This window comes from Ailuropoda melanoleuca, chromosome 9, assembly GCF_002007445.2.
Source record: "Ailuropoda melanoleuca isolate Jingjing chromosome 9, ASM200744v2, whole genome shotgun sequence".
Classification (NCBI taxonomy): Eukaryota; Metazoa; Chordata; class Mammalia; order Carnivora; family Ursidae; genus Ailuropoda; species Ailuropoda melanoleuca.
In genome coordinates, this window is record NC_048226.1 from 68041418 (window position 1) to 68053377 (window position 11960).

Genomic DNA, 11960 nt, shown 5'->3' on the forward strand with positions numbered 1-11960 from the left:
CCCACTCCCCAAGTTCCCCTCGTCCTTACCCACCCCCTTCTACTGCCCTGTCCATGACTGACTATTGACAGCCCCTTGCCTCAATGTGGGGTCAATGTGGGTGGAATCTGTGCTCTCCAAGCTTCTCAGGGAGGCCATACCCTTCTAGTCACCCCCCTTCCCTCGCCTGCTTCCCTCACTCCCCTTGTCCTGGGAGAACTCTGTGAAGCACTTGCTCAAGAACCCTGGTCTCAAGTTCTGCTGCTCTAGGGAAGAGGGCCTCCGGCAGCCCCGTCAATAGGACGGGAGAGTCACTTGAGTGGACCAGGAGGATGGAGGGTTGTTATGGCTGACTCTCCCCCAAATCTCCATTGTTGCATTTTCATCCTCATTTTACGTGTCACATCCAGAGTCTTTTTGGGTGCCTGATATCACCCTGCAGAGAAAAGCAGGTGAGGCACGAACCACTCACTGCCTGGTGGCCCCCCTCCAGTTCTCTCATTTCTTTACTCTCAGCCACAGACATTCCCTGAGTGCCTACAGCGTGGCAGGGCCGCACTGGCCTCGGGGATCGAGCACGAGGTCCTCTACCAACACCATACGCTAGGACCCTAGTGTCCCTTTTCTGTCAAATATCCAATACTTGAAAAAGACCACAATTTCTTCATTACGGCTTAAAGATGATGTTCACGTAACTTTCTCAACAGCCACGCTTTTTAAAAAAATCCAACTTTGACACATCTCTGCTCAAATAAATAAGCATTCCCACGTTGAGCACCTCTTCGAAGCACAGAAAAGGGTGGGCCGGGACGGAAGGGCTCGGGCCGGCGGCGCCAGCGGCTTGCTAGGCACACGCGCGCTCCAGTGGTTTTTCTCACAAAAAGAAGAGCCCTACTTCTCTCTCCTTCATAGATTCCACTTTCCACATTCACATCAGAGATCGATTTTCTTAAATGCTGTTGACGGAAGCTGAAGCAGACATTCTTCACAGTCTTGACAGCACAGACATTCCCCAAATATTTGCGAGATGGAAAAAAAATCTTGGGAGGTTTTCCTCTAAAATACGTTCGGTAATATAACTTTTCTTTGCTCCTGGCATTCGGTGGGGGCAACATGGAAAAAATTAAAGGGAGCCCATCCATGGAAGCGTGCCAGGGGCCCCGGTGGTGAAGGTTGACCCCCAGCCAAGCTCAGATGGCTGAGGCTATGAGGCCTGCGCCCAGAAAGGGGGAGGTGGTGAGTGTCGGCAGAGCTCCCCCAGAGAGAGAGGCCTGAGTTCCCCTCGCTCTGATACAGTCAGAGGATCCGGTGAATGCTTTAGGAACATGGTTCCCAATGGATGAAAGAGAACACGTGGTTTGTGCATAAATAAAGGGCTCAGGTCACCGCACTCCGATACGGAGAGAGGAGGCACCCGCTAGAAGTGAGAAGGAAGAGCCTGCCTCTGACTCACTGCTGAGGTGTCATGATTTCGGCAGGGTTCCTGCAGGTAGGAAGAGCCGCTGTGTTACTCACAGGCCCCTTTCTCCTGCAAAGGAGAGTGCCTTCCCAGCTCATCTTTTCCCCTCCGCCCCCACCTGCCTCCTCACAACAGCGAGGGGGCCTGGAGGGTATTGCTCAGCTAGCACAGGGGATCTTATGAAAGCACAGGTTTTGATTCCGTAGCTCTGGGTGGGACCCAATGGTCTGCATTTCTAACCACCTGGCAAGTGGTTCTAATGCTGACGTGGTCTCTGAACCACCCTGGGGCAGCAGGGACCCAGCTGGTGCAAAACTCGGCCACACTAACAGGAGGCAAGTTGCCTCATGTGGCCACTATATGGATAAAGGGTTTTTTGGTGACAGCAGATCTTCACTCTTATCCCTGGCAACGATCCCAGTGATTGAATGCTGCTCTCAGCGTCTCTTCTTGTCTCTCTTTATCTATCACACAGGCAGGCAGGCAATAACTAATGCTCCGGCTGGCAGTCCTCCCTGCCTCCTGTGACTGCGCCCGGAGCCAGCCCCCTGGAAGAGAACATTCCCGAGACACAAAGAGTAAAGTGAAATCTTGCACTCTCCAGGTGATTTTCTGCTCCGTCTCCACCTCCAGCTGCTTCACGAGCAGTGGCTCAGCAAGGCAGCCTTTTCTCTGCTGCGTGAGGCTGTGCCACTAGCCGAGCCGGCTCCCCCTCTCCAGTGGAGTGTGCTTTGCATTAAACAGCCACTCCAGATGAAAGGGCCATTTGCTTCTAAATTGCATAAACGGCTATTTCTTTATTGCTCTCATAACAGGAGCTGCCCTAAAATAGGCATGAAGGGCTCCCAGTCTGCAGTCTCTCTTGTTTTCCAAACCTTGCTCATTTTCACAGCTCTTGAACTCTCCCTCTCAATTCCTGCTTGCCTGAGTGGGCGAGACGGCAGAGGATGGGGTGGGGGGTAGAGGGTGCTAATTAGCCCTGGCTGAGAGCAGCCCTGGCGAGAAGCCACGGATGGGAGGCCTTGTCAGGTGGAGCCGAGCCCGGGCTTGGTGTGAGTGATGACTCAGGGATCACAAGAGAACCCGAATAAGGTGCAGTTTGGGTAGCAACCAATATCTGGCTTGAGTCACTGATGGATGTTTACTATATTATTAGAAAGGAGGCTGAAGCCCTGATGACTCCTAAATGGAGAAAGACAGGTTGACGCAGACACGAAAGCTGTCAAGTCAGACTGAGGCATGCCCGTCAGCGTGGTCTCCAGATTTTGTGTTGATTCATGTCACAGAGGATGAAACAGTATATGCAGACGGCTGTTCAGAAACATCATAGCACTAATCGGAGAACACCCTCCTGGGTGGGGGGGAGTGGGCAAATGGCTTCAGGGAGGGGTAACAACAGTCTCTCTCTCAGAGGTCCCCTCAGCTCACCGAGAGGTCCTTGAGACTGTCTGCTCTGGGACTGACTCCTATGAGGCAGGGCTGGGCTGGCAGGTCCTTCAAGAAACTGGATCAAAACAACTTCCCTGCCTGGACCCCATAGGACCTTCTGGGGGTATTCTCAAGAGTACAGGTTTGGCCTGAGACCCATGCTGGGAAAAAAACGCCCTTTAGGTAGATGAGGGAATAAGTACGTTTAAAGAGCGTAGATCGGCATCCAGCCTTATGTAAGTACTAGCTATTATTACTAGGCAATCTGATTCACTCGGGAGGTACCCCCAAACCCATCTGGAACAGAATGGCATCAGCCTGTCAGATGTAACCATCTTCCCTAAACTGGAAATCAGAGTCTCCACCAGGCTGTCACCATCAGTGTAATCTATGTCATGTGAGTTCTTCAATGATCAAAGAGTAAATATTTTATACTGATTCAGGTCTTTTAAAAAATAATTGAATCAGAATGGATTTGAAGTTGCTCTCTGAATACAGTAGAGAAAGTTGGTTATAGCTAACTCTGCAGGAATTACACATAATTATGTGTATCTGCCAGCTATCCCACGGTGAAACAGAGTTATGAGCGCACACACATGGAAGCCATGCTGCCTGGGTTTAACTCCTGGCTCCTCCAGGTTACTCACTGTGTGACTTTGGGCGACTATCTTTACCTTCTTTACCTCAGTTTTCTCATCTGTGGAATGGGGGGAATGATAAGAGTGTCAATCTTAGTGGGTTGTGGTGAGGATTATATGCCTTTGTGCATGTAGAGCACTCAGCACAGTGCCCGGCACATAATTAATGCTGCCGTATTGTCACTTCTTTGGAGGTATTGGGTGTCATTGGCCATGTCTCTACCAGGAGAAAGAAGATGGGGAACCATTACACTGGATTGTCTATTGGTTATTCCATCAGTAAATTGGCCAGCATGTATCTAGGGCTTTCCTGTTTGAAAACTCTATACTTCCTTTATGGAAAACCAATTCTGTATATCTAGGTTGACAAAGCCGATACTTCAGGGATTAAGTGAATACCAAAGCATTGTGTATTTATTTTACAAAGATTCAATACAGATGTCCTTTCAAAATTCAGTTTCTTTAGTGCATTCTAAATGTAACTCAGTTAAAACACTGATTCGGGGTGCCTGGGTGGCTCAGTCATTAAGCGTCTGCCTTTGGCTCAGGTCGTGATCCCAGCATTCTGAGATCGGGCCCCACATTGGGCTCTCTGCTTAGCGGGAAGCCTGCTTCTCCCTCTCCCACCTCCCCTGCTTGTGTTCCCTCTCTTGCTGCTTCTCTCTCTGTCAAATAAATAAATAAAATCATTTAAAAAACAAACAAAAAAACCCACACTGATTTCATGGAATGTTCCAGAAAATCTCTAGAACTTGTCCTGCTGTTTCAGTACAATCCAAACTTCAGAGTAACCAAACACCTCTCATGGGTGAAGGAAAAGTTTTTCTGTATCAACATTAGAGAGACATTAAATTATGGAAGAAATGGCACAGTTAAAAAAAATTACCATTCCGTGGTGGTCATCAGTAGAGGATAGAATAGAGACTAACAAGGAACTTTATAACAGAGAGCTCAGGGTATTTCCAGCCTAGATCACTGATCCATGTTGGCAATGCTAGAAATGCAATTAGACATTATGAACCTCCAAAGATGACATACAAACAGTATCACCGGAATAGCATACTTGAAAAAAGTTGAACTTGAGTCAAATCCAGCCATTAATTCTAATTCCTCATCTATAGACAATAGAGTGGGGAGAAGGACATGTTAAATGGCAACATGAAAAGGGAATCAATGAAAGCTAGGATAGAAGACACTAGAGAATCTGATTTGGTTTCTTTTGCAAGTCAGTTACTTGTAAAGAAAAATGCAGGGAGGACTCTTCTAGATTAAAAGTGACTTAAGGAACACTTAAGAGATGTACCCACCAAACAAAATGAATGGAGTGTTTGGATTCTGACTTGAGCAAACAACTGACATGTGGCCTGGGCTCCACCAATCAGACACCATGCCCGCATGAAATTCTCTTGGAAAGTGGGTAATGTAAGGATGCCAGCACCATCCAGAATCTATTTTTTGGTAAAGTTGGTAGAGGGGATTTTTTGGTGATGACAGTAACCGAAAGGTTGTTTTTGGTGCAGAAGTGCTACTGGTGCAGCAAAAAGCCGTGGAAGTTGCAGTAAAGGAAGTTCCTGGTCTCAGTTGCAATGTTGTAAATTGCAGCACCAGTGTCTAGTGGCCACGTGACCGCGCCGTCCTGCAGCATGAGTGTGACCCCTTCCCCTCAAAACACAGAACCAAGCGTGTTTCTCCAGTCCACCTGATAATTCTGTCAGCTACCCAATACCCTTCTGGTAAACTCCTTTTCTACCTGATCGAAGAAATTTAAGTGAAAGGAGTGCGGATCTGTGAACCACAAAGCATGTTTAAAGAATACACCTGGGAAGGAGAGAATGAAAAAAAATTTTTTTTGTAGTGAAATATATAGATAACATAAAAGTTACCAAACCAGTTCTAAGTGTCCAATTACTAGCACAAAGTACATTCATCATGTTGGGCAACCACCAACACTATCCATTTCCAGAACTTAGAGAGTGAAATATGTTTAATATGGATTCCTGTCTTTGAAGATCCTAGGTTTCTAGGTCACTTTTAATTCAAGTTAACAAGCATTCACTAATTTCCACAACGTGGGCTCCACATCTCTGCTGTTTATTGCTGTGCTGCCAGGACCAAGTAGGAGCCTGAAAAATGATCAGAGAGGATATTTTTTCATCCAGCCCTGTGCAGACTGAATGATACATTGACGGGTGTTCCTTTAGTGGGAAGAAGCGGTATTACCGAAGGTGTGAATTCCCAGCAATTCCCAGCCTGAGCGCTCCTCTCCCCTTGGTGTGGGGAGCTGGAAAAGCAAATTTAAAATTTTACTTTCAACCTGAGATGAAGCTAACAAGGTCTACTGAAGACCCACGTGGCTAGCATTAAAACAAGTTAGTGAGGGTATATCAGTTTCTGATTCTTAGAAGCTCAGACAGGCTTTCGGTGTTACGATAAGAATTTCTCAGACTTCTGGAACTAAAATTAGTAATAAAACAATATTTGGTGGTGAAAAAGTTGGGGGAGTCATTCATTCAACAGTATTTATTGAGAACCTGCTTTGTGCCAGGTTCCTTTCTGGGTAAGGAGATCTCGACCACCAACAAAACAGACATCTGGCTCTTATCTAGAGCTGCTTTACTAATGAAAAGAGGCAGAAATCAAACAAATGGTAGCTATGTCTAGTGGGGCAAGTGCTAGAAAAAAAATGAGTCTGGGTAAGGTTGGAGACAGTGACTAGAGGTCTATGTTATTTTTGATACAGTCATCGCAGCGGGTCTCTGAGAAGGTGACATTTGAGCGGGCGCCCGAGGAAAGGGAGAGAAGGTGTCACATAGACATCTAGAGTGTTCCAGAAAAAGAGAACAGGAGGTGCAGAGCTCTGAAGTAGGAATGTGCTTGGCAGATCCTAGGATCCACAAGGAGGTCAGCGTGTCCAGAGTGAAGCCAGAGGAGAGTTGCAGGCAAGAGGGCTCAAGAGGCAGCAGAGAAGATATTTTGCTCTGAATGTCCTGAAAGAGTATTGCAGGACATGGCGCACACAGCTCCTGGGTCTCAAATGAGAGGTTTTCTTGAAGGAGTTTACCATTCTGTAGGGCAAGGGGGATGAAGGGACCCCGTTCTTTCCTCACAGGCTCTTTGACAGCTCCCTCTCTGCCGTCCTAGCTATAAGGGTGAAACACCATTTTTTAATTCTCTGGCTTCCTGGGCCTTACTTAGCTGGCTTTTCTGCAGCGAGATGGGAGCTATCTGTCTGGCTTCTGCAAGTCCTGGGCAGAGTCTGTCTCTATGCCTGACATGGGGCCAGCCATGTTGTTCAGTGGGTGCGATACGAGCCTTATCAATAAGGTAAAGACGCAAGTGTGAGAAGAAAAGGAAGGATCCAACAAGAAAGGACAAAGGGAGGAGAGAGAACTTCAGGGCAAAAGCTGTTGAAAGTAGGGGATGACAAGGGTGGTAGAACCATCCCCTCCCCCCCAACAGTGTTTGCTTGGGCCTCCAGAAATGATTGCTCATATGTCTGCCTCATAGTTTCCCATTAATTTTCTTGATATTAAGAGAAAAGACGAGACTGCTGAAGCTGAGCAGAGTCTAGTGAACACAGCGGGTACCGCGCTCCTCCCTGGCATGCTCACGGCTGTGGAGTGGGTCAGATTTGAAAGCAGCGCTGTGGAGCCAGCCGTTGCCATGCATACCCCCCACGGTTGAACATCTGATTAAATACAGGGGGAATTATGACGTTTTCGTTCAGCCTGTTCTTTGCTGACACAAACTATTCTTTGATATAAAATTGAAACTATCAGAATTAGCACGGGAAGGGCCATTCTTTCGGTCTGATATGTGATCTCAGTATCCCCAAGTTTCCCAGACTTCTGTAAGCTTTTTTTTTTTTAACATTCAAATTTTAGAGGTTGAATCCTTGCTCTGACTGCAGGAAACCGGACCTCTCTGGATATTTCTGAAGCGATCTGGCCCTGGATGTTGCCTGTCCCTCGCCCCCACCTCCCACTTCATGGCACCTTCTGGTTTTCTGCCTTCAGATGTCTCCTCACTTCTTCTCACACCACTGCTCTCTCTGCTCGGCTTCAACCCAGCTGTGGACACGGCCCCCTCCTTTATTCCCCACTCACCTCCAGAGCCCCGCTGGTGTGTGTGGAGGCAGGGGTGAAAGTCAAAATATGTAACAACTGTTGTGGCCCATGGAATGGCCAATCAGTCCCAAAGGGTCCCTGTTGTCTCTGGATCATTGGGGGAGGTCAAGGGGTCATGGGTTTGGGGCTAGGGGGTTTAAGGCAATGGTTGTGGCTACTGGAGAAGAAGGTACAGGACAAGAGGCTGTTTACCAGTATGTATACTAGTCTTGTGCAAGATTTGCTGAAGGATGGGCATATTGCTAGGGCAACTTAATTAGGTCTCAGACATTACTGCAAGCCTACGAGTCAAGCCACATTAAAAGGAGCCCTGCATCAGGGGTCTCCCTTCTTGGGCACCAGCTGGCCGTCATGACTCTGGGGTCTCTCTTCCCTCAACCAATTTCCTTCTCCAATCTCCATCCACCCTCAAGTCCCGAGTTCCTCCCTCACCTAGCTCAAACATTTGTGAGGGGAAACAGAAAATCCCTTCACAGAAATGACCAAAACACTCTCCAAGGAAGTCATAGTCATAATTTAACTCCATCTATGAAGATCCCCTTATTTTTGCACATCCAAAGTGCCCCTGATTGTTTTCTCAACAGCAGAGCTGTTTTGTCCTGAGGACGAACTCTGCCCCCAATCCCTAGAACTCTGCCCCCAACCCCAAGAGGTACAACTTGCAGCCATCTTTTATAACAGCATTTTGGGTTTTCTACCTTAGACATGGACAGCTCGTTGCCAGTGTCTGGTCAATAATAAAGGCTAATGACTGATCTTTTAGTAACAAAATAAGTGATATTTTTGTCCATCACCCCCTAGTCACACATCTTCGGAGTTTCTCAGTGACCTTCTTGAAGAAATTGATTTTTGCCCTCACTCATCTGTTCAATAAATGTATTGAGAGCTTCCTATGTGCTCGGCACTGTGCTCAAAATTTGGGAAACAGAAGAAAACAAAAAAAGATGAAGATCCCTGCTCTCATGGAGCTTATGTTTTAGTGAGGGAGAAAACCATCATAATCACCTAAATATCAACAAAAAGTCAACATAACCAAAATAAGTAAAACAGAGAAGGTATGAAATAGTAATAAATGCTAAGAAGCTAAAAAGCAGGGAGGACAAGTAAGTAGTGCTAAGGGGATTTTAGACAGAGATTTTGTGCGATTTTAGAGAACAAGAGAGGATTTCTCAGAGAAGGTGACTTTTGAGTCACCTGAAGGAGGAGAAGGGTGAGCTGATACCTGGGAGCGGGATGGGGAAGAGAAAACCCATTGTCATATGGTGAGCAAAACCAATGACACTGAGAAACCCCAGTTCGTCATAATTGGAATACAGACCAGCAGCACTCTAGGTGGCCCTTGGTTTTCTCCTTCATTGAACAAGGGTGAGGTTTTTTTGTTTGTTTCAAGAAGGAGCTACTTTCCCTCACTTCCAGTGCTTTGGGCAACCCATCACACCTTCCTTCCATCTCACTAAGCTAAAGAGGATATCTCCAGCATAGTGTCAGACTGCTATACTTATGGCTTGTTCATGGCAGGAAATGAAAAGGAATGTGACATTTATTCTCTTGGTGCCCTGACTTTTTCCCAGTAAGTCAATCATGGATGGTAAATTAATTATGGGCTACTATTTTGTGCCTGAACCAGGTACAGCTGTTCCAAATAAGCTCGCATTGGAATAACCCAATAACAAATGCTTGTTCTCAGGTTTCCAGAGCACATCTGCATTGGGTCCACAAACGCTGCTGCCTGGGGCAACAAGTGTTTAGATTTAGGTTGATAGGGGCCTGTAAGAAGTGATCGATTTTTAGAGGATTTCAAGGTTTAAAAATAGTTTTGGCTCATATTCCTGTCATATCGTGTACTCTTTGAGTTTGGAGATGGCATTCTTCCTTTTTTTTTTTTTTTTAAGATTTATGAGAGAGAGCGAGAGCGCACTGGGCGTACACACACACCCATGAGCAGGGGGAGGAGCAGCGGGGAGGGAGAGGGGCAGAGGGAGAGGAAAAGCAGACTTCTCACCAAGCAGAGATCATGACCTGAGCTGAAGGCAGATGCTTAACCGCCTGAGCCACCCAGGCGCCCCTTGGAGAAGGTGTTCTTAATGATGAGGTCCCCAAGCGGGACTCTGACTAAACAGTCCTGTACCTGTTTGGTGGTCTATGGCTATGGCCCCAGTTATTTGTGGAGTGTTGTTGTGTGGAGCTCCATCTCTGTCCTATGTGTTCTTCACGGAGGTCCTCTTTGGAGGGAGTGGCCAATCCCTTCTCAATAGCCATGTGCCTGCCCTGGCCAGCCAGTCTGCCTCCCTTCTTTTCCGCCATGCCCTTCCATTGTTTAAACTACCTGCCAGAGGAAAGTATTGTCTGAACAATTAGTCCTGGAAGAAATCCTGGTAAAACTCACACAAAAGAACAGAGTTCTAATTCCAATTTCCTCATTTACTTGGGCAAGTCCTTTCATTTCTCTGAGCCACAGTTTTCCCATCTGTAAAATGGGAAGAATACCAATTTCATAGGGCTGTAGCATCGATTAAATGAAATAATGTATATAAAATATCTCACATGATGCCCAGTTCGGAAAGAGATCATGGGCATTATTATTTATTGCGAAGATCAAAGGAGATCACAGTTGTGGGAGTATTTGGCCTTTGTGAAGAATCACCACCACCATCATGGATCCCTGCCTTTGTTACTTAGTTACAAACTGCTCTTCGACTTACCACAGTTCTGAATAGCCAAATGACATTTCAGTCATCTTATTTGCTATGCTCTACTCTAGTGAAGGGCAGGAGACTGAAATCAGACGCCTTGTGTTCCAGCGGCAGTGCCTCATTGCATCTTTACACAACCTTCGAGAAGCCATGCAAACTCTGAGCCTTCCTTGACCATGTGTAAAATAGGGAAGTTGGACTCCTAGATCTCCACAGCACTCAAGAATTTTACAACCTCATGTAACGTGAAGGCAAGTTCTGGAACAGTAGGTTTAATTTCTGTGAAATGGGAGACTAGGGAGGTTCCCACTCCAGCCCAGTTCTTTATACCATCAGCCTCACCCAGAAGGTGAGCCAGCCAGATCTTTCTGAAAGGAAATCTTGATTATGTCACTTGGCTACTTAAGATCTGTCAGCGACTTGCCATTGCTTTCAGAATGAAATCGAAATTCTATGGCATGGCATGCTAGGGGCAGCTTGTAACTGTGAAACATTGGAAACATACATGGCTCCTAATGAGAAACAAGTCAAACTATAATAACTTAGTAGTTAGAATATTATTCACAAGTTAAAATAATGTTGCCACGATTAGTAACAATATGGAAAGTGTTTACAATGAAATGACTTTAAAAATGGAGGCAAAAACATTTTATATATAGAATTATAACTATGCTAAATTATAGAAAATACTTTTCAAAAAAGACTGAATTTTAAAAACCCAAAATGTGAATATAATTGGAGTAATTTTTCCTTCTTTGTAATTGTACTGTATTTTGCAACTTTTTATTTAATAAGGACATATTGTTTCATCAAAAATTATTTTCATTGTTTTATTATTCTAGAAGTAAAACATGTTCATTTTAGAAACTTCAGAAAATCTAGCTAAGAAAAAACCCCAAAACTACCTATATTCCTGACCTTTCAGAAATAACCATTGTTAGATCCTCTTGTATATTCTTGTTCTTACATATAATATATATATACAGTATACTATATATATATATAGTATGTATATGTATTGTCCATATACATACATATCTAGGTATTCTTATATACATACATGTATACAAAAGTAAGAATATACAAGAGGATTTAACAGTGATTTTATATGTGTGTGTGAACTTTTTTTTAATTATAAATATTCTAGTACCCAGAGTGGGTAAAAACAGGTGAGCAGTATACTGTTTATAGATTGTCTTAATTAGGCTGACTCCTCTGGGTCTAACACATCTTACGTGAGGGTTACTCACATTTTCTACTGTGGGATGGCAGCCCCTGCTTTCTATCTTCAGGATATACAGGGTGGAAATTGTTTCTGGATCCCAGAAGAGGAAAATTGCTTTCTATGTGAGAACTTGATTTGTCTTCTTATTCTCATTTCACCCCTGATGCTCAGAATTTAACTTGGAACCCTTGGTATAAAAGAGACATCAGCCAGGATATTGAATCATTTGTAACCCTGAGATCTTGACTATCTTCATGAGCTCTCTTCCTGAAGGTTCCAATCGAGGTGGCACTCTGTTGTTCCCATTGAACACTTGTTTCCATTGTTGGCTGCAGGCGATGGAAAATGAATGGGGGATGAGGCGGTCTCCCATGGGCCCAGCACCATGATCCACGGCTGGGTAACTGGAGA